Source organism: Chamaea fasciata, unplaced genomic scaffold (assembly GCF_029207755.1).
Source record: "Chamaea fasciata isolate MVZ Bird 193981 ecotype frontalis unplaced genomic scaffold, bChaFas1.0.hap1 SCAF_7, whole genome shotgun sequence".
In the NCBI taxonomy this organism is placed as follows: Eukaryota; Metazoa; Chordata; class Aves; order Passeriformes; family Sylviidae; genus Chamaea; species Chamaea fasciata.
Genome location: NW_027094092.1, coordinates 49,696,028 through 49,722,691, shown reverse-complemented (window position 1 = coordinate 49,722,691; position 26,664 = coordinate 49,696,028). Strand labels below are relative to the sequence as shown.

General features: G+C 39.3%; 1 long non-coding RNA gene across 2 annotated transcripts in view; it reads left to right on the top strand.

Moving 5' to 3' along the window:
- LOC136291813 (uncharacterized) overlaps window positions 1-26,212 on the top strand; it is a 34,686-nt gene extending 8,474 nt beyond the window's left edge. Inside the window, exons 4-7 of one of the 2 annotated variants that reach the window (XR_010721745.1) lie at window positions 7,368-7,424; window positions 21,839-21,934; window positions 24,175-24,448; window positions 26,074-26,212. This is a non-coding gene — a long non-coding RNA (uncharacterized lncRNA). Of the gene's footprint in view, window positions 1-7,367; window positions 7,425-16,075; window positions 16,512-21,838; window positions 21,935-24,174; window positions 24,449-26,073 lie in introns of those variants that run through there. The other variant, XR_010721746.1, reaches the window with a different exon arrangement.
- The last annotated feature ends 452 nt before the right edge of the window (window positions 26,213-26,664 follow it).

Genomic DNA, 26,664 nt, shown 5'->3' with positions numbered 1-26,664 from the left:
AGGCCAGAACCCAAAACAATTCCAGTTTGCCTGTGTTCCGTGATGTAAACTGTAGATCAACTCAGAATCAGAATGCCTCTACTAAGCTTTCTATCCATTTATTTTTACTGAGGGCAAATCAAGTACACACATACTTAAGAACTAAGAAGGCTTTCATTTTTCTTTTGATTCAATTTATTCAATTTATTCTATTACTGAATAGTGCCAAAGGTAATTTTGAAGTGATCAGGTTAAAATTTATGTGAGCTAAAACAAAGAGGTGGCTTAATTGAATAAGCACACTTAACTCATTAACCCTGTGCCACTGGGACTAATCAGTATGAACCCAGGGCTGCTAATAATCACAAAGGTAGCAAAGTTCTGCTTCTTGCTCTTGCACAGAAATGAAGAGGGGTAGAAACAGGCAAAGGAAAAGCAGAGGTGGTCTGTAGGTATTCCTGGAGTAAGAGGTGATATGAGAGCACAACATAAAGCAATTAGTGCTAGGTTCTCCAATAGAAAATCCTGTATTTGTAATAAAGCTGTTTTTCTCTCCTACTCTGAACAGAAGTTATTAGTTAGAAAGTGGAGCAGACAACTGCTGCTTTCATTGTCATGGGTTATGGGAATGTGAGAAGGGTTGGGTAGTTTAAAATAAGAATGAAGAAAACACAGTAGATCAAAGACCAGTGACCCTGTCTGACCTGTCTTAATATAAAGAGGCATTGGAAAAGGCTGGTGTGACAGGAGTCTCAGTTTCCACCATTGCTCAGGATGAAGGAAGGTAGGGACTGAGGGGAGCTGTGGGTCATCTGTAACTATTTGGAATTCTCAATGGAGTGTTTAGTGAGCTGGGAATAGGTCATAACTGCTCCTTTAAATGCCAGTGGGATCATATCAATTCTTAAATGTTGAAATATGGAGAAGGCCTTACAACTACCCCTCTGTTAAAGATGGAAACAACATTTCATGAAACATTTCATAAGTTCTCCAAAGCTGAAAAAGGAGTTTCATCCCAGCGGTATGAAATCTGTAGTTTACATCGTAGTTTGAGAGCACTGGGAGGAAAGGTTTGTTTAAAGGATGCATTTAAGTATCTGCTACAATCAGAGGAATATTTGGTGCAAGTAGAAATGCTTAATACCTACAATAACATCATTATCTCGTCACTGTTGCAGGCCCTGAATGAGACCAGTGCTCATGAGCAGATTTAGCTCAAGTTCAATTGAGGCTAGGTGTTAGCAATACCACTGAAAAAAGTATAGACACTTGCCAAAATCATAATACTCCAGTCATGTTTTACTTTAAATTCTTAGAGGCCTTAGTAATCCATGATCTCAGGACCTCCCTGTGTGGGCCGTACATAGGACTAGGTCTATGAATACTAGAAGAAAAAACTGCCTTGTCATTGAATCCATTGAAATTCTATTGTTTGTGATGATTAGCATTGATTTTCAAACTTTCTAATTATGCACTTTAGTCAAGAACATATTGTTTTTGGGAAAGAAGCAATTTTAAAAAACAATTTGACTTGAAGATATTTTGGAAAAAGAATTTGAAGTTAACAATGTTCCATATTTTCTAAGAGAGAAATTGTAGCTTCCCTGAATGTGTGCTTAGAAAAATATGATCACGTGACCTTATTCTGCACACCATCTGATTGAAGTTTGCTGCATTTGGGGGGATTTGTCCTAATGTTCAAGCCACATTTCCACTGCTGCAAAAGGAGCTGCCTACTTCTTTCCAATCTCTGGTCAAATCATCAGTAAGGAAGATGCTGCCATTGCTGCTGCTGATGCCCAGGAAAAGGACAGTCTGGTAGCTAGTGTTTCCAGATGCTTTAGGTGGAATCAACCCTATAAATCACAATGCCTTGTGATTTATTTAAACTACGAAAAAAACATAAACTGAGTCAAGGAATATAGCAAATGTACTATGTTCCCCTTCTGCCTGCTCTTACCTAAATGAACTTGTTTCCTTCCAGCATTCTTCATGGGCAAAAATCTCTTCAGTCTGCCTGTGAATTCCTGAAGCCTACAGACTTCAGTATATCCTCAAATCTTGACAAATGTAATCAAAGAATTACCTCCTGTGACTTACACAGGGTAGATACCCTAGAAAATTATCACTTTGCAATGGCATCACATTACTAATTTTTGTTTAGATAATAATTATAATATAATAAGAATATTCAGGAATGAAAAATTATTTCCCACCTAGCTTCAGACTAATTCCTCAAAGCTTTTAAGTTGCTGAACAGGACCTTGATTAAATGAAGCTTTTCCCACACTGAGCATGACTCTCCATGGCACCTTTGGAGTAGTGGGCAAGGAATCGCAAGGGTAGAACTGGTCAGGTCAGGAAACAAAGATTATTTGTTCCCATATTTTCCTCAGAGATTGGTCACAAAAGCTTCATCCTAAAACTAGAAGCCTGTTCTGTTCCCAGTGACTTAGTAGTAAAGACAATTAAATGGTAGTATTTTTAGATAATTCTTGAGATAACACAGCACCAAGAAAGGCACATAGATTACAGTGCAGACTCTGGAAAGTCTTCAGGTTGCATTCCTTAAAATGGCTGCATTTATATATATATATATATATCTTGATTAGAAGCAGAACAGTGTGTCTTGGACACCTCAGAACTCACTCCATATTCTGACGACTGAATGACAAGCTTAAATTTAGGAGGAAAAAGATCCACCTGTTTTTACATTTTATATAAAGTATGTACTTATAGTGCTTTTGATGGTCATTAGTAAGTGAAAATTTGGAATGTTATAACTCACTAAGAGCTTCACATTACCGATATTTTCAGATGTTGTATCTAAATGCATTAATCTGTGTCTACAAAGTGAGTTCAGGTAGATACAGTTGCATTTTAAATTTTTAACAGAAAACATGCCATCATTTATTTATTATTTTAATATTGAATAATGCCAATTACATCCTTCAATACGACTATTTTTGATTTTAAGACTGTGGCCAGTGTCAGTGAGTGTGCTAATAGGATGGTTGACAGCTCCTGTGGAACATTTTCAGCACAGATGCATTATTGGTTCATGAAGCATTCCCTCAAATATTATGAGTGACAACAAACCTGGAAATGGTGCAAGACAGGCTTTCCAATCTATACAGAGACAGCTTTCCAACCTATAGAGACAGCTCACATTTGAATTCTCCAACACCAGACCATTATACAATCAACCAGTACTCCATCTGTACTGTAACCTCATGTCACAGAACTGCATTGTCTTCCTGGGAAGTGAGATACATAACACGCTTCCTAGGACCAAAATAAACTGCCTTAAAACTGCAGGATGTTTGTTTTGTACCTGGCATTTGTTAAGACAGCAGCTAGGGGGTTAATAATTTTTATTAATATATGTGCCTTTGGGCTGTGCTGGACTTACTGAGCAGAATACCCAGAGGTTAAATGTGAGTTGGTTTCTTGATTTTCTTCATTTAATTCAAATATTAAAGTGGTAACAGGTTAAACCGAGCTCTCAAGGGAACTGAAAGCATACTGCTCCATAGTTGTTCTGAGCGTTGACTCAATCTCTGGCATTTAATCTGTGCTAAGGAAACCCTGGTTGGTGCTTTATGCTCTTTCAGTACCCATTTTGCATCCTCCACCCTTCTGCCTTCCTTGCCGAAAAAGTTTTTAATGTTATATAGCCCACCTGGTTTGTGAGTCTATAACGGTAACACTGATCTCCTCAGATGGGAGGCCAGCCTTGCAGTATTTAAGTGACCCTTGAACTGGTGTGGTGTGGCTGTAGGGCACCTTAAGGCAGCCTTAGGAGGATTTGTGCCACCTACCAGTCCATGTTACGTAAGTGCCTTTATCTCTTCAGTAAGGCAGCCATCTTAGGGATTGAATTAGTTTGCCTTAGATTCCCCTTGGAGTTGCAGAGAGAGGGAGGCACCTTAGGAGATGGTCAGCCTCAGGATGTTGTTAACCCTGCTCAACACACTGCAGTGCATTGCTGCTTCAGCTGTGCACCAAAGAGGTGGAATCACAGCTTTCTTCCATGCTGTAGTGCAAACCTCAAAACCAGGCATGAGGTGATAATGCTCAGGAACCAACAGTACTCTGCACCATTGCAGTTCATGTGCACCTTTACATTTCCCTGCTTCCTTCAACCTCCATCTGCCCTTTCAGCATACATCAAGGATCTTTAAAGGAACACCTTGTTTTCCTTGTCTTACACTGGTTGCTTCTGACCACCACAGTAACAGGGGAGACAGACTATATATACATAGTCCTATGGTCTGACCTCATGGCAGATGCATTTGCCCTTGAGAAAGTACTAGAGCACAAAGGTCATCCACAGAACCAAAAATAACAGTGGCTAAGGTTGGCAAGGATCTTTAGAGACCAGGTACACCAAACTTCATCTCAGGGCAGCATCAACTACAACAGGTTTCCCAGAACCATGCGTCTGTTTGGGGGCTTGAATATGTTCAAGGATGGAGACTACACCATCCATCCAGGTAACTGGTTCCGGTGTTTGATCACTCTAAAGGTAGAAAAACTGCTTCTTACATTTAAATATTATTTCCTGTATTATAATTAGTCCCTGAGATTTTCATCATATAATTCCAACTCAGTTTCCTAGAAAATGTTTCTACACACAATAATGCACATGAATTTAGCCCCATGGTGTTTTTGTTGATAAGCCTACTGGCGTACAGCTTTATAAACACAATTTTTTGATTGGGGCTGTTTGATTGTTTTGGGTCTGGTAGGTTGCTGCCTCACAATCCCATTTAAACTACTATTGTGGACAGAGTATGTGCAAGGTGTGCAGAGTAGAAGAGGGGCAAATGATTACTGTAGATTTGCCAAACTAAGTCACAGCTATTACCTTGCTATTGTATTTTAATAACAGGCCAATATTTTCAGGTTTGGAGCTTATTCATCCCTTTAAAAATCAACCTGCTGGCAAGAAAATCTTTTACCTTATAGCTACAAATATAAGGCAGAGGAGACACAAACTTTGGTAAGATAGTTTTCTTTCTCCCTACAGGGGCAAAGGCTAGGATCGTCAGTTCTTTCCTCCTGTTGCTTTTACTATTCTATTTTCATTGCTAGTTGCAAAGAGGATCATGGACTGACAGCAGATGAATTCTCCTAAGTTCAGAAAGGACTGTCTCATTAAAAAGGGGGATTCTGAGCATTGGTTATGTGTGCTAGAGGACAGTGTGCTGGTGTGCTGTGGCACAGGGAAGGTGGTTCCTGCACCGGCCCAGGGCCAAGGGTGTGGTGCTGAGCTCCTGCAAGGTTAACTGAGGAGAGAAGTTGTTCTCAGCCTAGAGGATAGGTGTGTGCCTGAGGTTTCTGAGAAGCTGTTTGGCATAACTTGGAGGGAGATTTTGAACCATTTCAGGTTGGCAGAATTTTAATTCAGGAAAGGAGGGGAGACAACTGGCAAATGATTTTGTGGGCGAATGGATGATATACTGGTGGTAAAAGGATAATGGTAGACAGATTGGAAGAAGATTGATTGACTAGGCCTTCTTAGAAAAAAAAAATTGTAAAAAAAATTGTAAGAGCTATGGCAGATTAATTACTGTTTTCTTACCCCCTTTTAATTTTCAAGAAGCCATTTGTTCCCCTGCCATTTTCATATCCACTTCCTGCCTTTCTCTGGAAAAAGAAAAGACAGGAAGAAAAAAGAAAAAAAAAAAAAGAAAAAAAAAAAGGAGGGGAGTCATAAGATCTGTTTGAAAAATAAGCATGTGTGTGATTTAATCATCTACTTTCATGTCATATATGTACCATAGACAGGGAGAAATAGCACAGTCCATGGAGTCAAATATGATTTACAGCAAACTTAGGGTCATGTCTCCTGAGGGTTCTATTACACTCAGAGAACAATTAAGATGTTTTAAAGATTGCCTGGCTCTTTATTCTTCCGGTAAATTGCAGAAAGGTTCACACAAGGCTGAAGTTGGTTGAATAGGCATTTTCAGATTTCTAAGGTTGGGAGGTTTTTTTATTTTTATTTTCTTTTAGTGGAGGACTGAAGACTGGGGGAAAATCATAAGTCTAAAATAAAATGACAGCAGAAAAGAGAAAAGGGGTTTACAAATACCATCAAGGTAGTGGATGACATCAGTGTATTTTAAATAGATAATGTGTGTTTTGAGATATGGCCTTTACGATTTCAAATTATATCTCCAAGCTTGGTTCTTCACATATTTTCCTTTCAATAATTTTTACTGGAAGTAATGTGATTAGTGCTTTGCAGCATTAATATATGTCCAGATTTATAGTAATAAGTATCCAGATTTTCCTTCACTTTCTTCTCCTTTTTGTGCCCAGAAACTCAAATGTTATGTTATTCTAAAAGAACTCTAGCTTACTGTTTCCTTTGAAAACACTTGTTCAAGAGACTTAAAAAATATAGGCAGCTGGGTGTGTGTATTCTGCTATTTACTGTATTTGTCTACCATTGGCAGTTTACATTCTTGCCCCTTATTTCTCATTATCATTTGAGTTGGAGGAGTAGAAGAACAAGATGAAAGAACAATATGAAATTGTTATAAAACAATTTGACATTGACTTTGCATATGAATTGAACCTTAGCTGAGTTTTCTTTTGAGATTTTCCTACTTGAGAAACGTACAGGGTTTTTATGTTAGATATTGTATGTTTTTTGCTTCATGCGAATGCTTACCCAAATTTTAAACATCACTGTAAAAATCCAGTGTATACTTGTGTATACAGTTTCATTATTAAAAGCAGAGGTAAATTTTAGATAACTCTTCTTGTGTTTGTGAAAGATCTGGAACATGATTGCGTATAGTCTCTTTATTCCGTGGTCTACTGTCCATACCCTGATCCAAATAAACTATTCGGTGTTCAGGCTAATTTCAAATGCAGCACGCTGCTCTAACAAATCTAAATAGGGTGGTGGAAGACTGCTCAGCTATAGAAAATATTTACAACACCTTAGAATCCAGGAAGTCGTCTTTATGGTGGCCTTCAACATCATATTATAGAGACATGAGAGTGGAGAGTCTGGAGACAAATAGAATGAGAAATAATTTTCCTCATCAAGATAAAAATTAAATAGGGAACAAGAGCAGAAATACAAAAAGAATTCTCAAATAATTTTGATGGAGAAAAGTGCACAGGTTAATCATCAGTTTTTCTTCTACAATTCCAGCTTTTTTTGTGATTTTATCCCTTAAATTCTATTTTTCTAATATTGAAATTACTAAGATCCCAAAAGAGAAAACGATCAATAAATACAGCATTTAATTTTTCATTTGGAAAATATAGAAATGGAACACTATGATTATAATTGTACTTTTTTTCTATTTCCAATTTGAAATAATTCAAGGCTAATTCCTCATAAATTCCTTCATTTTTCACAGATTTGCATGGAGACTATATAGAGGACTCCTCTGAAGTGCTCTTAGGCCAGCATGCAGGTAAAAAAATTACCACGGCAAAAAGCTGACATTGTGATTTTTCAGGCAGTCTTCTAAAAATTTGGAACATGACCTTCAAGTTTTCACCATTTTACTGCCATACTATGCAGCCCCAAACAGGTTCTTATGTTGTCCACATCACTGTAGTATCTGAAAGTCCCAGAGCAGTCCATTAAGCAACATGACTGGCATTGTCACATGTGGTTTGTTCTTCCACTCTCTCCCCTAGGGAAGAAACGGGGTGTGCTGTTTTGTTTTGGCGTGTCATTTTCACACATCCATCATCACGTAATACTCCTCCTTCTATTAGCCAATGCAGTAGCTTTTGTCCTGGGAGAAACAAAACTTCCCATGAAACTGCTACAACTGCTGAAAGGATCCTGTAAAGCAGAGCATCTTCATTATCCCTCACTTTCCAGTCATGCATGTCTCAGCATTACTCCTCTGTCAGCAGGCAGTAATACTGAAGTCACAACTTGGCTGTGCAGTGCTGAAAGCCACCAGATTGTCCAAATTTGCTTATAAGAATTCAACATGGAAGTGACTATGCAAAGTGTTCACCTGTTGCTCTGTGCCTTGGTTGTTAATGAATTGTCTAAATAATGGAAAGAGCAACACTTTTACCCCCCACAGCTGCAGTGATGGCATCAACATTACAGCATCTGCCTTATGTCAGGCACTTCAGTGCTGCATCTCATTTGGGGTTAAAGCATTGCCACCATTATTCATCCAGGTCGCAGCTAGATGCATCTTTTTCAGCCCAAACAGACACTGGAGTGGCCTGTGAAGCAACCATTGACCCTCGGGACAGAAAAGGGAGTAAGAGGCTTTGCTGGGTTGTTTGTGTTTCTTTGTGATATGTTAAATATTACCAGTGACTTCCTCTCCCTAGAAAAGAACATAATGAAATTCCTGACTGAATTTTCCACACTGAAATGACAGTATATCTAGGCTTTTTAATTTTTTTTATGCTTCATGTATGCGAACTAGATGAGAAAGATGAAAATGTTCCCTCCTCATTAGAACACTGATACAAATGAAGCACTGATTTACTTAATATTCCCCCAGCATTAATGGCACTGCATGGATTAGGGGTGTTATGATAATTTATTGAGACTATATAACAGCTGTTTTATTTTCTCCACCAACACCCCATTTGGATGCATTGGGCAAACACAGAGTGAAAGTTATGATCTTGCCTGTGTTTGCAAGTAGGAAATGAGACTGGAAGCAGAGGGGCAGAGGTAAAGTGATTTCCTTAGGACACCAAGGAGGACAATAAAAAGCTGGAACTAGAGTCCAGGTTTTCTCTTGACCAGGTTAAATGAACTGTGTCAGAAGGGTCACACCTGGACCTTGTAGAGAAGGCAGAATGTGAGAACAGAACGGTGGAAAAAAAAACATCATGCATGGTACTTTCAAATTCAAATGAGAATATGTAACTCTGCGTCTGTTTCTTAAGAAGATGATACAGGTAAATAGGACAGTTTGAACTAGGCAAAATGTCCATACTGACACACTCAAACTATACAAACCTGTTTTCACTTCAGGTTTAATAATTTCAGAATCACTAAAATGATGGATCACTGGAGGGTTCTTAAAATCTCTTGCCTTAGGTCTATCCCAGGCACAATTTCTAAGAAAACTGGACACAGAATGCTGAATTTTAATAGAAAAAAAAATCATGCTTTGTTCTGAGAAAGTGACTGTCAATGCCAAGTTTCCTCTATTTAAAGATGACAATGTTGCATAAAAATGAAGGAAAGAGAGGTGATTAATACAGTAAATGTCTAGAGGCTATGCAGGGAAAATAGAAGAGGCAGTAACAAATACATCAAGGTTTTCCCTAAAAAATCAGGCTACCCTGATATTAGAGAGACGACAGCATTGTCAGAGATGTTTTGACCAAGTATCTGATCTGTCATGTGAGGAGCAAGGAATGCTGGAGTCAGGTTTGGCAAATTATGTATCAGGCTTCCTGTGCTTGTTGCTGCTTGCACCTGGGACCTTGCCAGGGAAAGTAGGAATGAAAACATCTTTGCTAGTTATGGGCATTTCATAAATGAAGGATCCTGGTTCTGGGTGTGGGTGGGAGAAGACTTGCAGTTGTCCCTTGCGAAACAGTGTTTGGATTAGGAAAAGTTCCTATTGATTACAGAATTCTGTGGTTCATGGCTGAAAAGAATTCTAGGGAAGTTTAGCTGGCAGTATTACTAGCTCCTGGATGGAAGTGGGATGGTATGTTATTCCTGCTTGTTAGTGGAAAACAGGCTAAATTTTAAATGCATAGTTGCTGCAATGATTTGTTTGCACGCTCCTGTTCCTATGTTTTGGCAATGAGTTACAGGCATCAGTCAGTGGTGTCTGGATGGTAGCACAGGCGTGTGCTTAGCTTCAGTTTTATAGGATATCTGGAACAGGCAGCTGAGGGATCTGTAAGAAATTTTTCTAGTAGAGAAAAGTATGAGGAAGGCTGAACTGAGCTCCTCCTGACAGACTTTCTTGAACCCCACTAAATTTAACGACCACAGATGTTTGTGATAAAGGGTAACGCTCCCTTCTCTGAACCTCCAAGTCCTGTCCTTAGCGACTGACTCTGCCTCTCCACTCTTCTAAACTCACATTAAAAGAAGAGCATGAAGCAGGGCTAGGGGAGAAGAAAGGGCATAAACCTAAATAAAAGTTTCCAGTGCAATCATATGGCCAAAAGGCCTAAGGTGATACTGTGATCTATAAACAAGAGACTACTGAGAGAGAAATCTTGGCCTCTCTGAAGTCAGAGGCAAAATTCACAGTGACTGCAGCAGCACTTGCGATTTTTTTCTCTCAGCCTTCAGTGAACCGATCGAATTCTCAGGATAGAATAGAGGGGAGGTCTGAAATCAGATATTCCTTGTTATGCTGAAGTAAAGGTAGGCTAAATAAAACCTTCTTAGTACTTCTGACTGGGGAAAAAACAAAACCAAACAACAAAACAAAAATCCCAAAAAACCCCACCATCGAGATTCAAAATTATATGCTTATTACAGGAAAGTCCCTGAATTTTTTTTTTCCTGATTTCTAATGTGTTAGGGATGACAGGATTTTTTTGTGGAAGGATGAGTCAGGGAGGTACTTGCTTGTATCAAGAAGCAAACTTCTGGTGACCATTTTATTTGTTTAAGAATTTCTTGCTATAGGACTAATAAAGCTAGTGCTGAATGGAGTTTTATTAGTGTGACTTTTGTGGGACTAAGTGTAATTTTTGGGTTCGTAAAAGCTGGTTGGAGGAACAGTATTTTCCTATCCCTGGACTACTACTGCTCATAGCATGGAATGCATGAAATTATGTGTTTAGAACTTTTACTGGAGGAGTAGTTGTAGTGCATATTGGAACATTTTACAGCTGCTGAAATAATCACTTTATTTATAACTGTAATAAATTTGCTTGCTAAAATGGGGTTGTTTAGAACTATTTTGATGACAGAAATGAGGACGATATGAATATATGCTAACAATTAAAAAACATGATTCTTTTAAATAACAAACCAGGAAAAAGTTAATATTTAAATTTTTTTTTTGACATGCAAGGGTATAGGATTTTTTTTGTCTGTAAGATGCAAGACATCTGCAAAGTCTGACAGTAAACTAGGTATCATTTTTCATACATTTTAATTGCATTCAGTGCTGTTGATTTAAAGTAGTATATTTTTTGTGTCTCATTAAAAGATGAAAGGGACTATGAAAGCTGCCTCTTTACTTGAAAATAAATACTTCCTGGACATGCCTTTTTAGGTGGAGCAGCAAAGAGAAATCAACATGATTGAAACGTGTTTTTCAGAGGCAAAAAACAATCTTTCCAACAAATTTAACATGGTATTGCAGTGTGTGAGCCCAATAATGAAAATTTTGGGGGCAGGTAAGAGTTACACTTGCAATTACACAGTTTGTCAAATTACAAATCTGAGCTCTCCAGTGCAACTGGACCAAGCAGTGCCTGGTATTGGGCTCTCAGGCATATTCTCTGTGCTGTGCTCCCTTCTGAGCAGTGCCATCACAGGGTCTGGCATATAGGCTGCTTCTGGACTGGGATGTAAGGAGGGAGGGCTGGACTAAAAGGAGGATGTGCCGAACATGTCCTTCAACCATTTCTGCAGGTTAAAGAAGTCCAAGAATGACTGGTAGCTGAGCCAAAGGAGAGCATCTCTGAACCTGGTTTACAGTGGCACAAATATTTTTTTTGCCTTGTTTTCTCCCATCTTTCATTTACAGTGCCAGAAAGGGGGAGCACAGAAGCACTGAGTTGAGCTTGGGCACAGGAAGGTAACATTTCACTTGCAGACTTCTGACCACGTCTTACAGCCAGACATGCACTCTGCCAATTTTCCTAGTGTCACAGGTACACCCAGCTCTGAAACAAATGCTCTGTGCCTTTGGTTTTCAAATGCTTAATCAAATGATCTCTGCAGGGAAAGGTGTTGAGAGGCACCATTGTGCTACATTATCCAGTTTCAGTTTTGGGGAATATCCTGTGCCTAGACAGTCCGAAACATCACCAGAGTAACCTCACTCTAATCTGCCCACAAAAGAACAGTCCAAGGCCAGGTCTAGACAGTCTTACTTCACTCTGGGTATGTAAGTATGGGAAGTTGTTGGTGGGGACAAACACAAGCCTTCTTTCTGGTTTCTCTTCCCCTCAGGACTGCCCCAAGGCTCAGTGGAATACTCACACCAGTGTGCACAAACTCTGGTTTAGGTCTTTCTATATCCAGAGAGGCACAACTCATTCTGGAAAGGTCAAAATCACACCCAACTACCCCATCTTTTTTAACAGCTTGCTGCTTAGGTCTGATGCAGCAAAAGCTGTACACAGAAACCTCTTTTAGCACTGATGACAGCAAAGTCTGTAAATTTAGCAAAGTTTCCAGCAGTGACATGGAACTAGAGGAGATGATTTAAACAGGATTTTCCATTCTTGCTTCTCACTTGTCCATTTTTCTGCTGAAACCTCTGAATAAAATTGTTAATAGCCAGAGGCCTGGTAACTTGGCAGGTCTGAAAAAGGCTGGCGTGGGCAAGCTTGCATGGGCAGACCGCAGATTTGACATCCAGGTTTTGATCAGATCTGAGCAAGAATTTTAATGAATCAGCACAGGTATTTACCTCTGTTGGACAGTTATAGTAAACATGCTTGGGGCTGGTTAGTATCGAGATAGGTACCTTCCAGAGGGAAATAAGGAAGAAAGAGAGAGAGAGAGAGAGAGAGAAAGGGTAGAGGCACCACTCCTTCGTTTGAATGTCTGATAAACTAAAGCCCAGACTTCATTAAAGAATACATCTCTGTTAAAATTCCTTCTTCCAGATAAGATACATGTAACTGAGATACAAGATCACTTACTTAAGTTGTAAGGTTTGCAGTGGCCCAGTCCAATTTTAAGAGGTGCTTCCTATACATTCAGCTCTTTGGTGCAGAGCAGAGTCCAAACTAAGGGAGAAATAAAGCTTCTGGGGACACAAAGTCAGAGCACATTTGCTGGCAATGGTCACAGGTCTTGTTGGCTGAAATGTTTACCAAGGACCTGCCCTGGGCACACAAGGAAACAAAAGTACTGGGTCACTCTGTGCCGCTCACTTTGTGGTGAAGTACACAGGAGGAAAATCAAGGGAATAACTTAGCCAAATCAATGGCTAAGTTTAACTTACACAGGAGAAAAAAGTGAGGATGACACAAACAATTTTCCAGATATCCAGTATGAAGAGACTTACTTGTGGTTTGCGCATTCAGAGTTAACTGGCAGTGTGTGGTTAACACAGTTTGGAATAAATGGGCAATGTAAAATATACATGATCTGTTGGTTTCTTTGCACAGAAATTTCTTTGATGTTTGCTATAGTGTCTATTTATAAAATTTGTGCTTCCAGGCGGGACAACATGTGATTCTTTTTTCGCCCCTACAGCATTTCAAGTACTTTGTTTCATTATTAGATTTTTTTTTAAATTAGGAAAAATACAAGAAGAAAGTCGTAGCCCTTCCAAGCCAGTGGCAAAGATCCTTTGTGCATGTTTTTACACTGGAGGTTGATGATACAGCTACAGTTTTTATTTTGAGTAAAACGTTAAGGCTTTACAACAAAAGGGACAAGAGACAATACTTTGACTGTCACAGTCCTTGGACATAATGAAAGATCTTTTAACCCTATGTGTTGGACTGTCCTATATGATGATGTCAATTGCCAGTATAAAATGTATTTGATGTATGTCTTTATTATTATTGGTCTTAGTAGTATCAGATAAAAGAAAATTATAACTGACAGGGGAATTGTTCTGTATAATCACTAATAAAAAATTAAGGAATTAAATTAAACAGCCAATCAAATATCATCATTATTTTGAAGGAAGGATTTTAACAGGGAGTCAAGAAGAAAGAAAGTTTAGGAAGAACTGAACTTGGAAAATATCTTTCCACAGAAATTAATAAGAAAAAATAAATGAAAGAATTTTTAGTATATCAAGGTGCTTTTAGAAAGTAGTAGCAACAGTGCAAATGACAAAAAACCCAAACAAATAATCTTAGCAACGACATCATAGTAAGATACACACTTAAGAATACTTAGAGCTTGAATGTATAGCTCTTCTGGGAAATTACACACAGGAGCTGCTGCAAATAATGCCCTCTTCTGGCGATGCTATTGCAGCTAAGGCGATGTGTCAGTCATCTCAGGACCCTGCATCTTCAGTTTGCAGGGTGAATTCGACTGTAGGCAAGGAGAGACTTTTATCTGAGTTAAATGTCACAACCCCTTTCTTTCCCCCCTTAGTTCCAAAGACTAGCTGTAGGTAAATTATTTTAATAAGGTAAGAGATACCACAGTACAGTTTTCTTTTCTTCCTTTTTTTTTCCCTTACCCCAAATAATGCTCTCTATGTCATCTGTATATTTATGATAGCTCAAAGACATGGGTGTGTGGATCTAATTAAAAATGTGAAAGGGTTTAGCAGCCTGCTGCTTCCCTGTGAGTCTCTTGTTGCCAACTCTTGGCAGCTCTGCTGTCACTGAGCCAAATGTTTAGTCTTCAGCTGAACTACTGCCAGTGAGCTGCGCTGCATTCTGGGACCACAGAGCCTCGAGGTACCGTGTTAAACTATCTCACATAAGGATGTGCAGTGAGCTGGACTTCATATTCAATCACCCAAAAGAAAAGTGAAGGAGAAAGCCTCCTTTTGCCTGGTGAGCCTTAACGGTGTATAAGGCACAATGACCAAATCCTCCAGGATTTTTCATCAAGGAAAACAAATAGTTTCTTGAGGTGGATCAAGCCATGCATTTGTTTAATGTGCCTATGCAGCAATGGCAGTAGTTACATTTAGCAAATTTAGTTTAAATCAGTCTACGTTGGATAGGGAATTTAAAAAAGAAATTTCAGAACCCTGGATTTCTGCACTGGCCTTCACATAAATGCCTCATGTGAAACAAATATATTCCAACTCAACTCCAGGTATCCTTAGCAAGTATGGGACAGTTTGGTACAGAAAAAAAAAATTGGCATATGTGCATTCCAGTGAGCAGCAGGAAAGCTATGTTGATAGAAACGTGCTTAGCACAGTTGCATTGCTTAATAAATTCAGGTATAATGTGGAGATAGATGGGGTTATAGGCTAAGCAGGCCTGTAGGCTTTGATCAGTGCTCCAACTCACTTAGGGCTTAAAGTGGACTGGAAGAATTGCCAGGTCTCATGAGTCAATGATGGATTTCCAGCAGATCAGAATTAAATTCTCCTTTTAGCTGCTCTCCCTGCACTCTTTTCTGCAAGGGAAATTACTTCTGCCAATAGCAAAGCAGTGTGTGTGTCTTTCTCTTTTCTAGTTCTCCACTGTCCCATTTTTATCTTTTGTTATCATGCTCTTCTCACTTTCACACCATTTTTATTCCCTTTCCCTTTCCCTTTCCCTTTCCCTTTCCCTTTCCCTTTCCCTTTCCCTTTCCCTTTCCCTTTCCCTTTCCCTTTCCCTTTCCCTTTCCCTTTCCCTTTCCCTTTCCCTTTCCCTTTCCCTTTCCCTTTCCCTTTCCCTTTCCCTTTCTCTTTCCCTTTCCCTTTCCCTTTCCCTTTCCCTTTCCCTTTCCCTTTCCCTTTCCCTTCCCTCATTTTCACTCCTTTCCTAAGACTTTTTTCCTCATCTGCCTGGATTTCACATCACCCTTTTTTTTCCTTAACTTTTACTATCCTTCTCTACAGCTTCCCTTCACTATCATAATATTCTACCTGACAGAATGAATGAGCCACCACAGATGTTAGTTCAGGGACTTAGCAGACACTTTATTCCTGAAAATATTTTCTTTGTATGTTTTTGAAATCAGCACAATGGCAAAACAACAACAAGGTGCTGCTGATTGCACCGTTCCTCCAACTCCTAATGCTGGGTATTTAAGAATAAAACTACAGTAAAAAAAATGTTGGCTTAATATCAAAAACTTGTCTGCATTCATTCATAATGCTAAGTATAGATTAGGCACACAGCACTAAAGGGGCAGAGAGAGAGGAAAAAAAAATAAACATTTACACTAATGATCACGCTTTTTTATTTTTTTTTTTGTAAAAAGGCATTTAAAGAAATAGAAGCGGACACAAGTGTGCAACACACCTGAACTCTACCTCTTTTATCTCTCCTCTAGGGTCCTTTTTGTTGCAGTGGGCCAGCTCTGGGAAGGAGGCAGGACTCAGAAGCCGCTTGGCATCCAGCCCAGGCTTTGTGGGCCACTGGAGAGATGGATAGCTAGGTGCAGAAGTGCCCTGAGGCAGGTGTTAAAATGTTGTTCTTAGTTCCTTGGTGGTAATCATTGCAAAACAATCCTGTCTGCTCTATTCGTATCAACAAGCTGCTTTCCATGGCTCGTTGCTAAGAGACAGGACTGTTGCTTACAAGTTGCTTAGTGCTTTAGACTTTCATAATTTATCATTTATTATCTTAGCATAAAAATTTGTTGGGGTTTTTTATTTTATTTTTCCACCAACCCAGTAATTGTTACATAAAACAAAGGTCACGTATCTACCAGTGTAGCAGTTGCTCCTATAATATACTTTGCCTTTGTATGGGTTTGGTTCTGTGAAAAGAAAATGCTAATATAAACTGAAGATGAATATCATTTTTGTCCATTAACTTCTTGCATTATAAGACTGGTTAGGTCAATGGATTCCCTCAAGATTTCTTTACTATTGAAAACATGTTTCTGTCCAACCAAGAAGGAAATGAATTGAAATGATTTCAATTATCGCACGAAAAACGTCAGCACTTTTTGCTCTACACTTCAGCACCTAATAGTTCAACTCAACAATCCTACTTTCACAAAGTTAGTTGTAGAGATGTTTAACCGGTTCCAGAAGTTACTTTTGTGCATTTCTCTAGTTTTGTGAATATACAAACCTTACCTTGCTAAAGCATTTTTTACTGAACACTAGTTATATCAGCTCAGTGAGGAGTAATGCCAAAGAGGAAATGAGAACAATTTGCAGACTTGTTAAGTTGCAAAATAACTCTGTCACAGTTCACCAGTTTAAGGGGAAAAAATAAAAAGAAGAAATTATTGTTAAAGTCCCTATTGGAAATTAAGGGTATTGACCTGGGGTTAGGTTTTACTTTACTGTTTTACAGGAAAGATGTACGTACAGCTGATGCTGTGGTATTAAACTGAAACACATCTAAGAGCCCCACCAGTACAAAACATTGCTACAGTTAATTCCTTAGAAAAATGAAGGCAAAGTTACTTTTCTCTGGTCATTTCAGTGAATTTTTTATGCCAGTTAGGACCAAGAACTTCATAAAAGAGAGCTGTAGAAATGGCTCTGGAAATGGCTTGGTGCAGATAGTGCTCCCACTTCAAAGCTTTTGAAGGAGCGCCTACCCAGCAAAATAGAGGCATGTTTTCCAGCAGACCTGACCTTTTTCCATCCAGCAACAGCAGTGAAGTTAGGCTTGCAAGCACAGGACAATACAGCTAGAGCTAAGGCAGGTATCACCATACCTTGCTGTCCTAGCTAACTAAATAAACAAAATTATGTGAGTATGTCCTATGGTAACACCTATATTTTGTGTTGGAGTAGTATTCTTGAGTGCTTCAGCTGCTTAATTCCTGTTTAGCTATGCAAGCCAAGTGTATTTTAGCCAGTCTAAATGCATTCTGGAGTTGGTCCTCTAACCAGAGAAGGTTACTCATGGGATAGCCATGCTGATCAATGCCTGAGATCACTCAAAAGCCCATCCAGTCTACAGCCAGAAATTTTCCATGACTTCTAGAAGTCTATAAGAAATTTAGTTCTTCTCAATAGTGTGATGAAAGATACTGCCTTCAGTTCAGTTCAGGAAGAAAATGCAGATACAGCTTAAATAAATAGGATTCTAAAAACTTGCGTGTTCCCAGAATCCTCTGAAATCCTGCTTACTAATTCTGATGTAATTATCTCCCCCTCATTTAGTTTTTTGCATAAAATGGGATCCAAAACAACACAAAAGAAGTGAGTTGGTATTCTGTTACTTGTAGAGTTTGATGGCATGGAGTTAACTTGAGGAATCTGGGTGAGAATATCCTCCTCTTATTTTCCTTGTTTATGAGTATCTTTGGCATTAGTACCTCATTTCCCATAAAAAAGGGGTACTTTATATGCATGCAAGTGTATATGATGTATACCTTACATGTACATGATCCATACCTTCTTTATATAAGTTCACATTACTTAATTATTACTGCTGCAACCATTCACTCAAACATCAGAAAAGATGAATAGGGAGGAGGAATATAATTTATGCATTAACCTTCCAAGAAGGGCACTCCTGTTGACTCTATACATGCGTCACAATTCTCCACAGAACCAGCTGGAGCATATTTAGTGAAGGGAAAAGGTGGACTCACATGCTAAGGAACTGATCTGTTACAGGAAATTCTGACCAAAATTATCCTTCAAAACCAATATATATTTATCCTGCTTTATTGAGGGGGTTGTTAGGGGAGGATATAATCAAATGGCGATAACTGCTCACTGTTTCTTAGATAACATGAACTGGAAAATGCATCAACAGTAATATGTCTACAGACGGTGACTCGACCTTCTGAAAGAATCCTTAAAATCTGTGAAGGAGGATTTTTGGATTTTAAACTCTTATGGTTGTTGGGAAAAGAAACAGATTTATTTGGCTGCTATGTTAAGGTTCTTGGGTGAGCAATAGGCACCAAATGTTTGGAAATCGTTATACAAGCACAGAAGAAAGAAACTGCAGAAGGTGTTTTTAAGTGACAAACCTACAATTTTAATCCATAGGTTAAGTTTGGTGAGAGAAAGAATCAGAGATTTGATCTTGTGATTAACTCTACTGGAGTCCACATGTGAAAATAACCAAATGTTCTGGAGGGGCAGTCATCAGTTGTTCTCTCAGGTATATCAAGTCTGTAGTCTAATCTGGATGTTCACGTGTGGGGCTCTGTCAGAAATCTGATGAATTATTTTGCCATATAAAATCAATGCATGTTGATCCTGGGGTTCAAAAAGATCCTAGGGTTAAAAAAAGGAAGGGTTGATGGATCATTATCTAGGTACACTAATAGGTTCATTTGTATTTTATCAGGGCAGAAATAGCTGGTTAAACAAGTCATGTGAACTTGTTGGATTAAATAATCATAAGAATGTGAAAATACCCTGAGTTTTCAACAGGACAGTTGGAAGCTACTAATGCTTTTTCAACAGGGGGTAGGGGGGAGGTCGGGGGCAGGAGGGGGAGGTTCTGTTGCATTTGTTTGGGGTTTTTCCCCCCACAGTCTAAGTTAAATCTTTCTCTGTTTGGACAAAAAACTCATTAAAATCTTTGGTCTGAAGGACTATAGCACAAACATGCTGCTGCATCAAGAAAGCCTTCCTGGCAGCTTACAACTTCTGGGTGAACAGAGGAAATGTTTTTCTCTTGGTTTTGAATGATCTGCTTTCACAAGTAACTAGTATTATTTATCTCAAGTAAATAAAAACTTGTGATTTCAAAAGAGTTTAGAAATATAACCATTAGATTGAAGGTTTGCTTTAATGGATTAACAAAACAAAACTGAAAAGACAAAGCTCATCAGAAATCACAGTTCCTTAATCACCTGATTAATTTGTCTTAGGGGTTACTGGAGCTCCCCTGAGAAGATTCATGGTCCTGGGCCACCCAGGGGGAACTCAACATCTTGAATGCTCAGGGAAAAGCCTGAAAAATAAGAGGGAGGGCTTTTCACTGCTCCCCTCTCAGGCAAAATGCCCACTGAATTCAATAGGATTTTTGCATGAGTAAGTCAAGCAGGATTTGGCTCTGGAAGGACGTAACAAGATTGAGCAGACTTGGTTCCCAGTAATGGTGTCCTATTGTGCTGTGGCATGGTAGAACACACAGTGCTGGAGTGCATTCTGTCAGTGCCTCTGTCTTCCAGAGGATATTGTAATATCTCATTATTGTGAACTAGAAGAAAGGGATCTGGTAGAATTAGAGCTGGAGATTACTGTAGGGTTTTCAGAAAAAAAAAAAAAAAAAAAAAAAAAAAAAGGCAAAGAAATGTAACATTATGAACACAGGATATTAATAGCTTGCTTTTACTCTGTGAAATGTCTTTTATTCCGTGCATTTTGAAGTAGATGACATGTTTGTCAATGATGCCTAGTGTCTCCATTCTAACTTGTGGATACATTACCAAAAGATTTTCTTAAAAGCCTAGCTTGTGAGTTGCAGATTCTCTCCAGAGAGTATCTAAAAGATTTACCTCCCCTGATCTTGTTGGCTCTACAGAGCTGGTGTGTTGTGTTGGATTTTTGAAGTGAGGCATCTGAAACAGGCCTTGCAAAGCATTCTGAGAACTTGGCTTTGGCAGCAGAGTGAAGTCTGGTATTTTCCCTGGCTCAAGTCTGTGCATTCCTTTTGGTGGACACTGGACACTTGATCCCAGCATGGTACACTCTGTTGTAGGGTGACCCAAGCTCAGGTCAGCTATAAATTCCACATCTTGCAATGTGCAACCTCCAAGCCATTTCTGGAAGGGCACCAGAGATGAGGTGGGTGACATGAACCACAGGTTTAGCATGTTACATGAGCATGCCCTGCCCATCCATGGAGTGTGCTTTGGTTAGAAGGTTGGACACAGGCTGGAACGTGAGTGAAAAATATTTGCTCAGAATATGTTGTAGACATGTCCAGTTTGCACCTACAAATACACCAGTGTTACTAAATGTACAAATTCCGGACCAAATCTTTCACAAATCCTGGGTATTATCGTGTTTGCTCTAGACTTTTAAGAGATACTTGCTGAAGAGTGTGTCTGATTTTGCTAGGTCACCTTTGTACAAACAGGAACAAGTACCAGATGAAGGGGTATTTCTGGAAGGTATCAGGTGTGCCCATGACCTCACCTCAACTGTGGCCATCCTCACCTGATGTTCCCATTATTTGAAAAAAATCCCAACAGGCACAAGTGTTGCACAAGCCCTCAGGAAACTGGCACTTGCCTATCAGAATTATCTCTGAATGCTATAGTGAGAGAAATGGAGTAATCCATTGGGTTTTTTAATGTCACCCTGATACAAATAAAAATCTATGGTTGTCCTGTCTGGGGTGTTCGTCCATTGATACAGTGCCTGCCATTCTCTGCTTGAAAAGAATTCCATGTGTAGGTCCTTTGACACACACAAAGATTTTTTTTTTAAGCACTCTGAAAGGTAATTTATACAGAATTTATATGGGATGTGTGCATGTGTGTGTACACATACACAAATAAAATATTGGTAAGCTGAGAAGTATCAAGTATGCACAGTGAAAACCACAAGGGTCAGTATGACTTAGTGATGTTATCTGAAAAAATACAACCATTTCTGCATTTACAGAATCTCTGAGACTGTCAGTGGTACCTGGAAGGCATAGCATGAACTTTCATTTAATACAGACCTGCCTCTGATGTACATTATTAACTGATATTTATAAAGAAGTGCATTAAGAATTATCTGAGTATAGGCACTACTATAAAGCTATAAATATATTGAGCTAGATTTTATAGTTCCTTAAGATCAGTCACCAGAGACAGAGAATGATATATATTTGATATGAATAACATCTGTATTTGTGTCTAAATAGGGGAGGAAATGCATCTGTCTTTAGTAGATGTCTCTTTTTAACATTCCAGCCTGCAAGAAATGCACATTAATAGCAGCTTCTTCTCTGAGGAAGGTTTTGAACTGGAGTACTTGAGAAGAAACTTACAACAGAGCAGCCTAAAGTGCCACCCAGTCCCTTTTAATTAGCACATATAAGTCCCCCAACATCCAAGATATGATTGAGACTTTCTGCCATTTCATTTTAATATCAGTGTTATATGCTAACGTTTGTCAGACTAAGCTAAAAAACCACTTCTTTTTATGTTGTTTCCCACATGCAGAGCAGACCTCTTACATTTTTGTTGGCTGCTAACGTACTAAGCGTTTTTTGGCAGCATGCGGTTCTGGATTGAAGCCACGCATGCAAGTCTTCCACAGTAAGTATGGCCCAAAGGATTAGAGATCAATGGATTTAGTTATCTGGTGAAGTTCCCCTGCCTCTCTGGTGCTATTAAAAGGTTTTGCTATTGTAACGAGCACCAGAACTTTTCATTTTAAGCTTGCCCAACTGAGGCTTCCACTTAGGCTGCAAAGTATAAGAAAGTTACTGGACTTCTGCAGGCAGATTTACTGTCATGCCACTGAAATGCAAGTCCAAGAAAAACCCCAAACAAATATTTCATACACTGGAAGACAAAAATTGTTCATAAAGGAGGAAAAAGCCAACACGGCAGTGTGCTTTTTCATGTAATCAAAAGATGCTGTCTCAGAGAAAATTGCCTTCTAATTAGTTCATAATGAAATCCTGAGAAATGGGGTAGACACTTCTAGAAAAAGTCTGATGCCTGAAGCACTGCCAACCTAAGTAAAAGGAATCCTCAGTCCCAAGAGCTCAGGGGCCTCCAAACCACAGACCTGGCTCGCAGCTGGGCTGCTGCTGGCTGTTGGCTGCAGACTAGTGGACACTGCTCATTGCTCTCCACCCTGACACTGACTCTGAAGCTTTTGTGTGCTGCCCAAAGCTACTGATTTGGGCCCCAAAACACCTACTTCCTCCCCCTACCCTCCACAAGGAAATGTGAACAGCTGCCACTGAGATTTTCTCTGCTGTGCATGTGTAGAGATTCCTCCTGTGTTTGGCATCCCCGCATGAGAGAATTGTACCATGAAGCCCTTCAGGATTTGGTCCGTGCCGTGGGGGAATATCTTGTCTTTCAAGTTTGAGGGACAAAGTAGTTTTTCATTTTCTTATTTTTAAACGTGGGACTTCCTGAACAGAGAAAAATTCGTAACCCAGCTAATATAGCATTGCTCTTTTTAAGCTGAACAGAATAAGCCATTTCAGGCATCTGCCTTCATAGTGGACATAGTAGGTAAAAATACAGCTCAAGTTTGGGTCCACCCTGTGTGTGCAGGGAGTGGAAGGTGAGCAGGAACTGTTTTTCATTTTCCCACTGTCTTTGCCCAGGCCTTATTACAGGTTCAGGCTCTGGTCCTGTAGTTACTAAACTTTATAGGGTTCTCTAAGAACTTTTATAATCACTACAAGAAAGGAAATTAAAGGAAGGAAATTATGGAAGAACAAATTCAACCTTCCCACCTTTTTATTAGCAAGCTGCAAATAATGACACATACTGCACTGTCACAAAAGGATGGTAAAAGCTGATAAAAACCCATACAGAATCAACAGGACAGGTACCAGCTTGAGCCATAGGTTAACACAGTTTTCATTTTCTGTGTCCAGAGCTGTATCTTACATTGCACTGTGCATTTCTGAAATTCTTTTCAGCTGAACTGACCTACATCTGAATAACCCCAAATCATACCAAGATGGCCCTCCTACCACATAGTTAAAGCAAGAATCACCAAAAGCAAAGAATTCACAGCTGTTAAGTCAAAGTCTAACCAGGGTGACACCATCTTAGCTCAAACACTAGCATCTTTGGCACCTCAAAGTAGAAAAACCTACCTAATGAAGGACACGACAACATATAGTAGAGGAGGGCATCATCCTGAAAAGGTGACCTGGTTTTGATAAAAAGCTCACTGCAGATTTCAGGATTTTTCTGTCCATGAATAATGCCCTCAGTTGCCAACTGTCCTGAAAAGCTCTTCAATCTAGTAAGTGTGCCCAGAAACAGACTATCAGGCTACCAGGCTCCCTAGGGAAGCCACATGGTTCTATATTGCAAGGAACAAAATGTAAATTTACTCTTCTTAAGGGCAGCCAGATAAAATAAGAGCTAATCCAAACACTGAACCAAGTCCAAAACCTTTGAGTGAGTGGAGATAAACACTCTCTAAGTTATCCACGTAGTATATCGTTCAGGCATAAAAAGCTCATCTAACTTTGCTGCTGTTCTAAAGTCCTAAAAATCCTGTCCTGCAAGCATCCACCACTCCAAGATGATACAGATACTTTGGAGGTTCCCTTCACACAAGCAGAATTTTTTGTGCCTTATCCAACATGAATTTCTGAAACATCCCCAGTTTTAGAGGCTCACCCTTCAATGTTTTCTATGTGCTTCTTGTTCTACTCCTTTATCAATAACCCCCATCCCCACCCAAGTGTTTCATATTCATTTCCATTTTCAGATCTTCTGAAGTTCTGAAAATCATTACATAAGTAACTCTCTTTCTCATAGCTAGAGTGCACTAAAAGTTTTCCTTGTCACAGTGTCTACTACTGAAGATGGTTTGAAGCCAGGAGCAAATGGGGAGCAGAACCTTCTCAACATTGGAGCTGGTGTGTGTTTGGGGTTTACCCCAGTGCAGTAGATGTAAGAGCCAGAAAAATACATCAGATCTGAATGCTGTCTGCTTTGGGGGAGCAACTGTATCCTGAAGTCTCTCTTCCCAACCATGACCCTTCCCCACTTGTGATTACACTCCTGAGGCAGCACCGAGCCCATTACTCTGCTCTTGTTGTCAGCATCTGCAGGTGTCTCCAGGTAAAGCTTGTCTTGATTTTTTTTGTATTCTCTTCTACTTAATTTTTTATTTTAAAAACAAAGATACCCTTTATTTTATAATCTTTCCAACGATCTTGTTGAATGATACACCTATGTTTACATTTTTGCGGGTTTTGTATGTTTGATTCTGTGTTTGCTCATTTCTTCTTGCTTTTATTTTCTTTTAGTGTTTCAGAGTCCTAAACCATGCTAACAGACTTAAGAGATGTGCTACAGTGTCAGGGGCTGCAGAGAAAAAGGAAACCCAGCCACTTTCAGCCTCCTTGCCACTTGCGTCTGTGCAAGAATGGCTAGAGGAAGAAGTGTAAATTTCAGGCCATGATCTAAGCGGTAGCTAAAAGTAAGGTTATTTCATCATGGGTACCACCATAAAGGATTCCGCCCACTTCCTCAGAAAAGTGGGAAAACGCATTAAAAAAATAATACAGTATTCTCTAGGAGCCAGTGATGTAATGAAAAAGGGTTGTCTGGTCCTTTGCTAAATTGCATTAACAATTTTCAGTTTTCTTTGTTTCTTGTTTATCAGTGGGGAAATTGTGTTTAATTTAAAATATTTCTCAACAGCTTACAAAAAAAACCCAAACAAACCAAGTCTAAAAGCAAATGTCCAAAGTCGTTTTCTTCTATTAATAGACTCATGCTGCTATTATTCTCAGTCTGTGTTTATATGTTAATGCAATCATACATATGTCCTTTCCCTGATTTCCTAGCATGTCTTCTTTTGCTACTCTTCTTGTAGCACTCCCCAAAGGTTTGCCTGTATCAGTCCACAGTGACTGATTTACACACCAGAAAGTCTCTGAAAGCATAAAGATGCATCATGCATAGAACTGCCTCAGTTTGAAGTAGGGACCAGCACAAATTAATTCCCATGATATTTATGGGAACTTAAACATAGAAGGGCAGAGAATTAAAAACAGGGATGCTCCCTAGCAGTCAGGGAGACTGCTGGCTAAAATACTCCCTTGGATGAAACCAGGAAAGTGTTTGGAGCCTAACCCCAGACTTTACACGCCAAGCTCTTCAGTCTGGTGCTATTCTAGATGTACCAGTTCAATCTGTGGCAGTGCGTGACTCAGCCAGACCTCACACAGCTGAACTGAGCTTGGAAACCTCAGCCTATGAATTCCTGGGTTAGACTTCACTTTCTCTGCCTGTTTTCTATTAGCTCTGTGGGTTTTCAGGCTTTTATGGCAATCCCCTGACTGAAAATTACTGCTGCCCAAGACAGCCTGACTGCCAACAAGGTTGCAAACACAGAACTTTTTCAGTAATTCTTTGGGCCGTGAAAGGTTGGTTATTTCCAAACTTTTCATTAAATGTACATTTCTTAAAGCTGAAATGTTAATTTCCATACGCTCTTCTCTCTCTTTTTCTCTCTCCCTCTCACTCTCCTTTTTAAGCTGACATCAAGAATTCAGGCACAGAAACAGAGAGAGAGGGAGGGAGTAAAATTATATTTTTCATGTAACTCTACTGAAGTCAAGGAACTTAGACTAAGGAAAATCTGGGGCTGCTCTGTTTATTTTCTTACTCTTCGTTTGCTTAATTTCATGCCACTTAAAATTACATTTAATTGAAGCAGTTCTCTATTTCATTTTCAGTTGTGCTCTTTTCCCAACATGTTCCCCAGGACATTGGAAGAAGAAAAAAGCTGAATCAGTTTGGAAAAACATGAATATTTCTGAATGTGTGGACACTTCTCACTTCTCAAGTGTGGGAGGAATATTTCACTGCCACCCTACCCATCACTCAAATGTCCCGATCAGGTTATTGAAATAAATTATCCTTAAGAATAATTATCTGAGAATAATTATCTTCCTGTCTCAAAAAGTACATCCGCTACCATATAAGCTTTTTTATCTAGATAGATTACGCGCAGGCTGATTTCAATAAATAAGCTGAACAACGTCTAAATCCTCTGAGGCACTCACTCTTCAGTACTCAATAGATCTGAAGTTGTGTTACTGGCAAACAAAAGTGTTCCCTCAAAACTCTCACTTTGCTCTAGTTGCATTTTTGAACCAACAGCTTGTACCAAAGAGACAATTTTACCCTGGAAGACAAGGCCCTGATATGTGGCCAGCTCCACCTGGGCTGGGGCAAACACAGATCGAAGATTTTGCTAAAAAGCCTCTTGCTGATGTTCCTTGGCACTCATCAGTACAACCTCTTGGACCACATTCACTCTTGCT